An 11,022-nucleotide genomic window follows, 5' to 3' on the forward strand; every position below is an offset into this window, starting at 1 on the left:
CCCCCCCCCCCCGATGAACCGCCTGCAGCTCTGTCCCACACCCCACTCTGCACTGTCCCAGGTGTGCAACACCTGCCCCTGCCCCAGCTTTGCTCCCTCCCTCATTATGGGGGCCTCGATCTGCCCTCCCCATGCCCCTTCCCTCCAACAGACTTATCAGCCAGATGCTGCTTGTCAAGCTGATATGGGCCGATATGGTTGGTCAATACTCGGTCATCATTATTGGCCCCAAAAATCTTTTATTGGTGCACCCTTAGAAGCAGCGGTGGTGTGGGCACAACTTTCAGCTGCCTGGCTCCAGCAAAGCCCCCTGCTGCTGATGCACCTCTGAAACCATCTGATCCATGTCAGACAGGAGCTGGGGAAGGGGGGAGAAGTAGCAGCTGTGTGGGGGCAATTGGGTGCTGCCTGGCGCTGGCACAGCTCCTCACTGCCCAGCTCCGGAGTGAGCAGGGGTGCAGGCATGGGCAAAGCCCTCCAGCTCTGCAGGCTGGAACCACCATATGTTGCTTCATGGGCACATGTGGCTGAGATCCCCACCTTAGATGCTTCACAAAATCTTTTGTTAATACCTGTTTAACTTTAATGCCTAATGAGCATAAGAGAGGGGCTGTGTTTGTTAAAAGTCAGTATGAGACTGGTGATCTCTGAAGATCAATCTCTGCCTCATCTTTGCCCAAACCCTTGTTTTAATGCTTCTTAATAAAATAGTGCCTCTTGCATCTGTTCCCCTAGCAAGAGGGATTTAAGCACCGCCTTCTGCTTACATGACTGTGTTCTAAACAGATGCTGACTGCATTCAAGTCTCTCTCTGTTGCCTCCTTTTTATTTACAGGTTGCTACACTGTTTTGATTAAAGCTGTTATTTTAGCCAACTCCCAGCCTCTGGGGCAGGGGAGAGGAAAAAAACTGCTTACAACCAAGTGATTAGCATATCTATGATATTTGTGGTGATGTCTCACAGAACAAAAATTCAGGAGCTGCCCCTGTCATAGGGTTGTGCTGAAAAAAAAGAAGACAATGAGAAGGAATGTAGGAAGAAAAGTTAACTTAAAATTAATTTGAAGGACTCAATATGTTCCTGTTAGCAATAAAAAAGGAAAAAAAAGAAAGAATTGTTGGTGGCATCCAGAGATTCAAGCCTGTTAATTGATTTACTGGGTGGAAGTTTAGCGTGTGAGCAGCACAGCCTTCGGTGCACCTGAATCTTACTGTAGTTACCAGCTTTGGTTCAGCTGTAGCATTTCCGGTGTTGTGGCTTGGGTAATGTGGCAGCTATTACTGCTTTCAGTACCATGAGTGTGTACACACATACTAACTTTCTGACAGTTAAGCCAGCTTAATTTTTTAAACCCCCCTTAACTGTCAGAGCGTACACACGTATGTGGAGCAAAGTCAGCTTAAATGCAGCGCAAGATAATACACCTCCAAGGTGGATTATCTTGAGCTGTATTAGTTGAGTCGACTTAGTTCACAAGATGGCTGCCAGCATGTCATGGAGCTGTATGTGTGTATGTTCCAATGTGGTTTAACTTAAGTCGTTGTAGTTAAGGTGGCTCAGTTAAGGCACCTTAGATAAACAAGCTTAGTTAAGCATGTGTAGCTAAGTTGACTCAGCTAGGGCAGCTTAGATAAGGCGGCTTAATTAAGTTAGCTTATTTTAAGTTGACTTAGTATGCATATACACATGCCAAGTTGATAAGTCTCCTTTGGAGCAGAAGGAGATTCTGTGGTGCTGAAAATTGTGACAGCAGCCATTGGGCTCACTAATCTCGACCCCCTTAACTTTTTTTCAACAGCTTCTCTAACACAGTGTTATAGATGCCTATTCTGCGATGTTGCGTTTAATGGTGCTGAATCTTAAGAAGTGACCTCAACAAGCTTTATTCACAAGCTGGCTTGATGCTGATACAAGTTTATCTGCAAGTGTAAATAGGCTGAAGTTAGGCAGACTGCGTGTTCAGAAACTATGCTGAGCTTTGAAGTCAGCCCCCAAAAGTCTTCCATCAAAGCGGCAGAAGACCAGACTTGAGGTTCCCAGGTAAGATAAGAAAGGCAGAATAGTCTTTGTTCTGCTCTTTTACTACAAGAACATTCAGGTCTACCTTAAGCATCCTTCAGAAAATACATAATAAAAAACTCCTGGTTCATTTAAGTTAAACGCCTTTTCAGGTCATTCTTAGGGATAGCTCAAAACTCAGAGGTACTGGTTGGATTCAGGAAGGACATGTCTTTGCATCTTGATGTTCTTCTCCCAAGATGGAGAAGACAGCCACATCTGAGAAGATGAGGTGGAAATCCAACGTACTGGAACATTTGTAGCAGCCTTGTGTTGAGGGCTTTATGGAGTTGTGTTCACAAACTAAAAAGCACAATTTAAGATTCAATAGTACCTGACTTGGGTATTAAGAAGAAGGGAAAGACTGGGTCCTCGCACCCCATACAGGAAAATGAACAGTGGAAGGTGTGCTTCTCATCTTGCCAAGGAAGAAGATGTCCCAAGAGCTGTAGGGACAAGCCTTTGATTGGCAGGGAGATACTGGCAAGTGGACACTGCACCAAGCATTTCAAGAGGGATAACAAAATTGAGGGTGATTTTAATACATCCATTCCCCCACCTTCAGTGAAATGGTTGCTGACAGCTTAAGGCAGAGATGCTTGAATTTCATCAGCTCAAAATAGTAACCTCTTCAGCATAATGTTATACCCATCGATTTAGGGATGGTATTGACTGATTCATCGCTTCTACTAGTTGATGGTCATTAATAGGTTAGAATCTCTTGTGTCTTGTGACTGGATGGACTGGGATGCTCTTGCAAGAAAAGATAAGTCTGGTGGAGTCTTAAAAAGTCTTAGAATAACAAGTAGAAGAGAGAGTTTCACCGTCCCCTCCTCTTCCGAGAAGAGAAAGAAAGGAGGACTCTGATGCTAAGAGTCAGGAGAAATTATTTGTCCTTAAAAGACCATCAAGAGAATAATCTGTATGCTGGGGAAGCCACATATCTGTTTTTGCATGAATGATAACAATTCTTGTCTCAAGATTTTGGCTACAAACCCTATGTAGATCTAGTCACTTCCTTGGAAGATAGCTGAAATGTTGCATAGAAATGTAGGATACCAGTATTGATTTTTTGGTTTTTTAGCATTGAGGGTATTTACAGAGTTGCTGATGACAAAAGATCAAATCTGAGCAGAGAGAACACATGTTCCCTACAGAAGCCAACTTGAAGAAAGTGACATTTAGCAATGGAACAGGCAGCAGATGCTTTGGAGAAACAAGCCGTTGTCATCCTCTTTGAGAAGAGCAAGCTAACACCTACTCACAGCATATACCATCTAAGAACTTGAAATAGATAGGAGGGTAGGTAGAAGTATTGTGGAAGGATAGATTCAGAAAACCTTAGGAAGCTGATGGCAGATCAATATATATCAGGAATTTTCAGATCTACATTTGCACGAGAAAAAATAAAATAACCCATACAATCACACTTAATGTGGCCAAAAAAAGAGTGGTTACCCCAGCAATGTGGAGGACTTATTAATGCTTTGACCTTCCTTCGTGGGTAGCCTAAAACTGAAAGGTTTTTCCTTCTAAATGAGCTCTCTTCATATCCAAACGTCTGCTTTATCGTAGTTTGGTAATTCATTCCCGTTAAAGATATACGTAAGAATATAGCTATAAAAAAACCTGGGGATTTCTCACACTAGTTGACTTTGAATTAAGGCTAAGCTGCCTAGTCCACCAAGACAGTCCACAAAAGTGAGGGGGAAAAAAAGGAGGTATATCAGCTCATAGGCTATCTACTCTCCGCATCTCCCCCTTCTGAACCTCGTGTCCCATCCACCACCCACACCCCATATGTCTCCTCCTACTGGCCTAGCCAACCAATACATAACCTTGAATTCAACCATAAACCGCCTACAGTGAGGCATGTGCACGCACAGCTTTTATTTTCCAACTCCTGCTCTAAAATTATTACTAAATTTGGAGCGGTTGCTAGCATGGGACCCTCATTCACTTAACTTTTCCTAATATTACAGGAAAAAAATTGTAGCCTATCACCGTGCTATATGTACCACATAGCACAGGGGCGGGCAATTATTTTGGACAGAGGGCAGTTTTGGCAAGCCATCGAGGGCTACATGACAGGCAGCCCAGGGCAGATAAATATTAATTTTCTAAATTTTTTAGGGGCCCCGCAGGCCGGATAGAATGGCTTGGCGGGCCGCATCCAGCCCCCAGGCCACATTTTGCCCACCCCGGCATAGCAGAACCGCTTAGTGAGAGCTCCATGTCATATAATTGGTGCAATTCTATATATTAATATATACGTGACTTTCACCAATTTAATATATATAAAAAATTGGCTCACGTCACAACGACCCTATGGTAATCATCAAAACTGATTCTTTGCAGCCATGTACATTATGAATTAAGGCTGCACGTTCACTTTTCAGGGTGAGAGTGGAGGTGTATGGACCAGGCATGGTGGAATGGAGATAGTTTTATAGTGAGAGGTGTCAACAGGGCGCTTGAGTAATTTCCTTGCTATTTTTGGTTTGTGTGAGCGGTATGTGTTTGTCCGACAATTTTAACTCCAAATTTGATGGAGGTTTTCCACGTAGGAATAGACTGAGCTTTGCAGAACTTCCATGCCACTTGAATGAGACTTTCTCATTTGAAATTCATGTCGTGCTAAAAGCACTAATTAATTGAAGCCTTTCCATTCTAACTCAGTAACATGGATACAGATTGATTTTTTTTTTCCCTCTAATCACTGGTGTGCGTGAGTGTTTGTAGCTTGATGAGTTTCTGAATTTGTTAGTGTGTTCCTGTGGTGATTTGTGGGTGGGTGTCGGGGAGAATACTGCTCAGAGCCAAGCAGACTGCGTCAGAGTGATAAAGTGAGACCTGAAACTTGAAGTATCTATTCTATAATCAACACAACAGGATTCTTTGTATTGATCAAAGCAGATATGTCACATTTTCCCCATCTGTGTTTATTTGTGCCTGAATGCCTTTGCAGGGCTCGACCTAATACTTTTTCCACTGGTCATCTCTAGATACGAATCTATGGGGAAGCAAGGTGATGTGGAGCAGAGAGACTTGAATTTGGGATATCTTGTTATGCAGTTATTTGCGCTAAACTATTTGGCAGGCCAGGTTCTTTGGGTAGATGTGATATCTTTTATTAGACCAATTAAATAGCTGGAAAAAAAAGTTCTTTGCAAGCTTTTGGCTACAAACACCCTTCTTCAGGCAGTGGGAGAGACTCCCATTGATTCACATGTAGAGATGACCAGTGGAAAAAAGTATTAGATTGAGTCCTACAAAGGCTCATTGCCTGAGACTCTCCCATTGCCCAAAGAAAGGTGTTTGTGCCTGAAAGCTTGCAAAGAACTTTTTTCCAACTATTTAGTTGATCTAATAAAAGACATCACATCTATGCAAAGAGCCTTGCCTGCCTATGTCCTTAGACCAACCCAGCTACAACCAACAACCCTGCTAAACTATTTGTTTTTCCAATAAGAGCAATTCTAAAAGGAACGATAATCCACCGTATTTTTTTCTGATAAGAACAACTGGTCCAGCTTGAAAAGCAGGCAGTTCCTAGAAGAAACAGTTGCAGATATCTTCATTTCAGGATAGACCAGGTCAGCAGGAGGTTTTTACTCTTCTGTGTAGAATAAAGGTTGCTTTCCTCCTTCCATTTATACTCTGGAACCATTGAATGGTGTTCAGGCAATCTGCTGCTCAGAGTGAATACTTCACATGGGGTGAATCAATGTCTGCTGGACTCCTAATTGAACGTTGTCCCGATGAAGGATGGGAGTTCGACAGACCAGGGGACTGCATTTCCTTCTGCACGCAAAAGCCAAAGCTTTTGAAGAAAAACTCAGTTTTTTAGGGCGTACTGGAAAAGGTGTTTCTTCCAGTGCTGTCTAATCTCTGGATGGCAGGCCCTTTGTAGGCTGGCTTACATAGCCAGATTTTCAAAACCGCTCGGTCATGAGGATATAGCAGTGTAAGCTTCCTTGTGCTGTGTTAATATACCAAAGTATTGAGCTGGCTGGGATCAGTCTTTCCATCCACCCATCTTTAAGCAGCACAGCGGTGTCCTTCTGTGCTACTCCGGGTTTCTCCAGCAGTATCATAAAATTGATGCTTTGGTTGACATTGTGCCAACAAACTCATGAATATTGGTCTTGATGCTGACTGGTATTGATGCTTTCCCTTCTTGGAAGAGGAGGGGACATTTTTGCTCTGTAGCATCCGGACCAAACGGAGCAGCGCAGCCACTAGAAGTCTCTGCGTGCTTGGGGGCACGATGTGAAATGCCATTCATAGTCAAGTCTTTCTCAACAGCTGTAAGGACTAGAGCAATAACATTTGAAGGAATTCTCTATAGAAAATGATAGGTTAGTGCCCTCTCCTTCCTTGGTACCCCCGCACCTTGCCAGGGAAGTCTTTCGCATCACTAGGGAGTGTATTGGTATTTTTCTAGTGCCGTAAGAGTTTCGAAGGCTAGACTTTGGGATCCCCTGTCTGCTTTTAACCAGTTTAAAACAACACGTTTAGGAAGCTGTGGGTTGGTTTAGCTTACGATATTTCACAAGAACAGCTGTGTTTCCACCAGTAACCTCTCATGTAAGTGAGACTATGCTGCTTTTATTAGCTTAGCTGGTATTCAGTGCTGCGGTGTAGCTGTGCTGGCAGAAAAAAGTCCTTCCTGCTGACATCCACTGTCTCCGTTAAGGGGTTCTGCTGCTAGCATCCTTCTGGGGGGCAGAGTCTCTGCAGTACACACAGGCCTTCAGACTGAAGATACGGGTTTTCAAGATTGCCGCAAACCTGATGAAAAGAAATAGTTTTGCAGGAATTTCTTCAAGGGCTTCAACTTTCCATGGCAGTACTTTCCACCCAAAGACGACTTCTCTTTATTTATGCAGATTTTTACATTAAGCACTGAGTTCATGTTAAAAAGAAAATTACATTCATCTGGTAACCAAACCCTGTCTTTAAATGATCACTTTTCACCTACAGACTCCTTTGGCTATGTGGTTTACTTATCTAAAAATAATTGAGGTTGGGGTAAATAATATATGTCTATATCGATAACTAGAAATAGAGAGAGAGATCTAAAAAGATATATATCTATATTTTTTTCCCCCCAGGGGTTGGCTACAATTCATAGTTATCAAAGTATTTTTATCCCTAAAGCCCTGTGAATAGCCGATTATATACACTTCCTAATATCCAGCCGATTTATATACATTTCCTAATATGCAGCACAATCTAGTTAGGGCTGGTGCTGCTTTGAGCAGGGGTTGGGACTAGATGTGACCTCCTGAGGTCCCTTCCTCACCCTCATTTTTTATGATTCTGTGATTTCATGACATGCCTTCATGACATTTAACTTTTTGAGCTAAGAAGTGGAGATTGGACAGACACCTGGCTGGGGTCATTTGACCCCAGCACTCTTTCCTGCCCAGGGCAGGGGGTTGGACGAAGTGATCTAATAGGTGCCTTCCGAGCCTAATAACTATGAAACTAAGCTGACTGTAATCTGGAAGCAAATGTGGGGTAAATGTGTTTATATCTTAGTGCATGTTTTTAGCTGATAGGAAACTGGCTTTGTTTTGAGATTTTGTTAACTTTTAAAATAGCAAGCGCGTACTATGCTAATCAGGGATGGATTCTAAGGAGAAGTCCTTCCAGGTGTGTCTCCAACCAAGCTTTCATGGGTTTTCATCTGGAAAATCTCTCCTATCATCTTTATTTCAGCCTAAAATAGTGACCATATAGGTGTAGCAGGTTGCACATACTTCAGATTTCTACACTAAATTTTGTGAAGTACATCAAGACAATTTTCCTTTCCTTATTATTTGCTGAATACATGTAGAAATGCTTTGATTGAAACTCCCGAAAGAACGGCTTCCCCTTGGAGAGTCCCGGTAGATACTTATTTGTTGTACTATTTGATTAATTTACATTTAGGGTTTTTGGTTCGTTGCATAATGGCTTGACCTTATGCTGTTCTACAATTCTTAACTGTTTCATTATTCATTACCTGTCCAGTCATCTCTGTATTATGAGTGAGGAATAAAACGAGACCTGCTGTATGAAATGAAGCTAGCTTGCTGTCAGGGTGACACTTGACCTAGCTATAAGCAAAGGGATATGTTATTTTTATAAAGAGATGCTGCCAAAGCTAAAATTAGGCCCCTTATGAAGCTGTGATGTGCAGTGAACTGCAAGACTCTTTCAGACGGTGTCCCACCCCATGCAGTCAGCATCAGTTTTCTTTCCAGTGATTTAATTTGTGTCATAGGTTGCAAGGTTAAACAGGCACATCATTGACTTTTCCAGGTCCTGGAGTAAAGTGGCCAGGTGATACAGCTGCGTGCTGAGCTGCAAAGTGCAACCGGCTAGGGACATTTTTCCCTTTCACTAAACTGCCCAAGCATCCAGATATTCTGAGCATGCCTCTGATAATATGCCAGCTGCTGGGTCCTTGCAAACAAATGTAATAATAATAATAAAAAGGCACGACGGAGAAAACCACCTGGTAATGCTTACCCCTGGATGCAGAGCTCTGTTGCGTAGCTATGTCTCTGTCCACATTAAAAACTTAATTTATCTCTGGGACCTCAAGGCATGGCTGAACAATCTGTGGTAAAATCAAACCTTGCAGATCATGAATCTAAATTTATTTGTGGGGGTTTATCAGCATTAACTCCTTAAAGACGTACTTTGGCCACCTGCCCTCCATGAAAGCTGACCCCTCTTTCTTTTTTTGGCAAAAGGGAGCGGAAAGCTTCCAGAATTGGCTCATTTTTTGGGGCTTCCTCATCCCCCAAATTGTTTGCAGGGGACCAGTGTTTAGCTTTTAGGGGAAGGGGACTGTTTTTTTTTTTTCTTCCTCCTAAATTGAACCATGTCTCCTTGCTGGGGTCATCTGACCCCAGCCATTCTTTTCTGCCCTAAATGCAGGGGGCTGGACCCGATGATGTTGTAAGGTCCCTTCCAGCCTGTAGTGGAGCACCTTTGGGGTGCTCGCCACGTGGCAGGGGCTGCAGTAGGTTGGGGCAGAGCCCAGCAGAGAAGTCAGCCAAGTGAAGCCCCCCAGATCTCATTCTAAGGGGGTGGTGTAGGGGAGGTATGGAGCCGCAGGTAGCACCCCTTGGCATTGGGGCACCCTCCTGCCTTAAATAAATCTTAATTAACAACAAGGCATGGCAGGCAAGTCAGGTGGGTGGCATGCCCAAAGGCAAGTGGGGAACCTAGCACTGTGGCTAGTTGGGGAGGCCCACTTTGCCACAGGGCCCCTAACACCTATGAAACTACATGGATTCCTTAAGTAATTTGTAAGGGAGATGGCAGGAAGGCATCAGCAGTCATTTCAGTGCCTGCCTTATACTCATGACTCCGGATTTCTTCATTGTACAATAGCACAAGAGAGCTAATATGTGTTCTGCTTGTTAGCTTTTATGCATTGTGCAAAGCTTCGTAGCGTCTTTTAATACTCTTCTCGGAGGCATCACAGTGCACAGTTGCTCCTCTTTTTGCGTATGGATTGGAAAACAAGTGTTTGTATCAAAGTAGCTTAATATGCGCTAGGCCGTACAGCTATACCCACTCACTTATCTGTTTGTTCTGTGAGAATTATTTATGAATATGGAAATCTGTGAAGTACAATCAGTGGGAGCCTGAGAAAAAACCCTTTCAAAGTTTTTGCAGTTACAGAATGGAATCGTATTTGAAGCCAGATAGGGCTTCAGCCCTATATAATGCATAAGAAAAAAATATGTGCCTAGTATTCCAAAATAATAGAAATAACAATACCTGATCCCTCACTTCTGACTAAAGGCTTTCACTGCAGGCAGTCCTTTATTCAATAAATGTCTCCTCTTTCCGAGGACTTCTACTGCCGCAGCAATTAAAACAAATTTGCTGTCATCTTCCAGGGAGCACTGAATTATAAGCAGTGTTTCCAGATTTAGCATTTGGTGTTAACAGCTTTATTAAGCAGTTCTGTGTAATAACTTGGCTTGTCCTGAAGATCCGGGGAATGGATTTTAATATAAGAACAGAGGATCTGCTATAGTGGATTTGACCATTAATCCAACAAATCATGTATTACATGGTCATATACCGCTTCAAGTTTTAAACAACTGAATCATTAGGTTTATGCAAATTGGGGAAGAATTAAGGTTCGCTTCACTAGTTTCTGACTTTGAGTGGTTCAGCAGGAAACTTTAATGTACTTTTATTTTTTTTTCAGTAGTACAAGTATTTTTAAATAACTGCATAAGCATCAATTTCATTAGAGCTGCTTCTGCTGACATCAGGGTCTATGTTTGAATCACTATGTTGATGCTGCAGTTTGCATGAACTAACACCTAGGCATGGGGGATATCTTCACTGGAGACAGGGGGGTCTAGTGGATAGAGCAACTGGACAGAGGGTTGGCAGACCTTGGTTTTGTTCTTGGCTTTTAGTCGTCTACTGTGCGTCTTTCACGAGTCATTTCACAGATCTTTACCTTTTTTCACTCTCCCTCCCTTTGTTTTTCTGTGTTGAATTTAGCACCGTTCTGAGGCATGGTCTTTTCTCTTGTGTTATAGCATTTAACAAGATCTTTGTGGGCCTCTAGGTTTCATAGTCATACAAATATTTCTGTAACAAGAGAAGACCATCATGGCCATGAATAAAGGGGATTTGATCTCTGATTTTACCAATACAAGGTGATGGTACATCAGCTAATATACCACCTCCCTCTCTTTACTTGAAGCCGCATAGCCATTATCCTGAAGATGTTTCGTGGGTTGTTCCAGACTTAAAGAACATGTTTCTTTTCTTTTTTTATCTATATCTATAGATATAGATATAGAGAGAGATATAGATATAGCTGTAGAGAGATATATAGATATATAAGGGTGTGTGTGTGTGTGTGTGTGTGTGTGTGTGTGTGTGTGTGTGTGTGTGTGTGTGTGTGTGTGTGTGTGTGTGTGTGTGTG

General features: G+C 42.6%; 1 protein-coding gene across 3 annotated transcripts in view; it reads left to right on the forward strand.

Annotated features, from left to right (window-relative positions):
• The window catches only part of EPN2 (epsin 2), a 60,376-nt gene that overhangs the window by 11,983 nt on the left and 37,371 nt on the right, over window positions 1-11,022 (forward strand). For 2 of the 3 annotated variants that reach the window (XM_019512691.1, XM_019512693.1), the window contains exon 1: window positions 3,166-3,361. The exons of the other annotated variant lie outside the window; for it this stretch is intronic. The gene's annotated coding sequence lies outside the window, so the exon portion shown is untranslated. Of the gene's footprint in view, window positions 1-3,165; window positions 3,362-11,022 lie in introns of those variants that run through there. 3 annotated transcript variants of the gene reach the window in all.

The sequence above is a fragment of the Gavialis gangeticus genome, unplaced genomic scaffold (assembly GCF_001723915.1).
Source record: "Gavialis gangeticus isolate Ggan-Ray unplaced genomic scaffold, GavGan_comp1, whole genome shotgun sequence".
NCBI lineage: Eukaryota > Metazoa > Chordata > Crocodylia > Gavialidae > Gavialis > Gavialis gangeticus.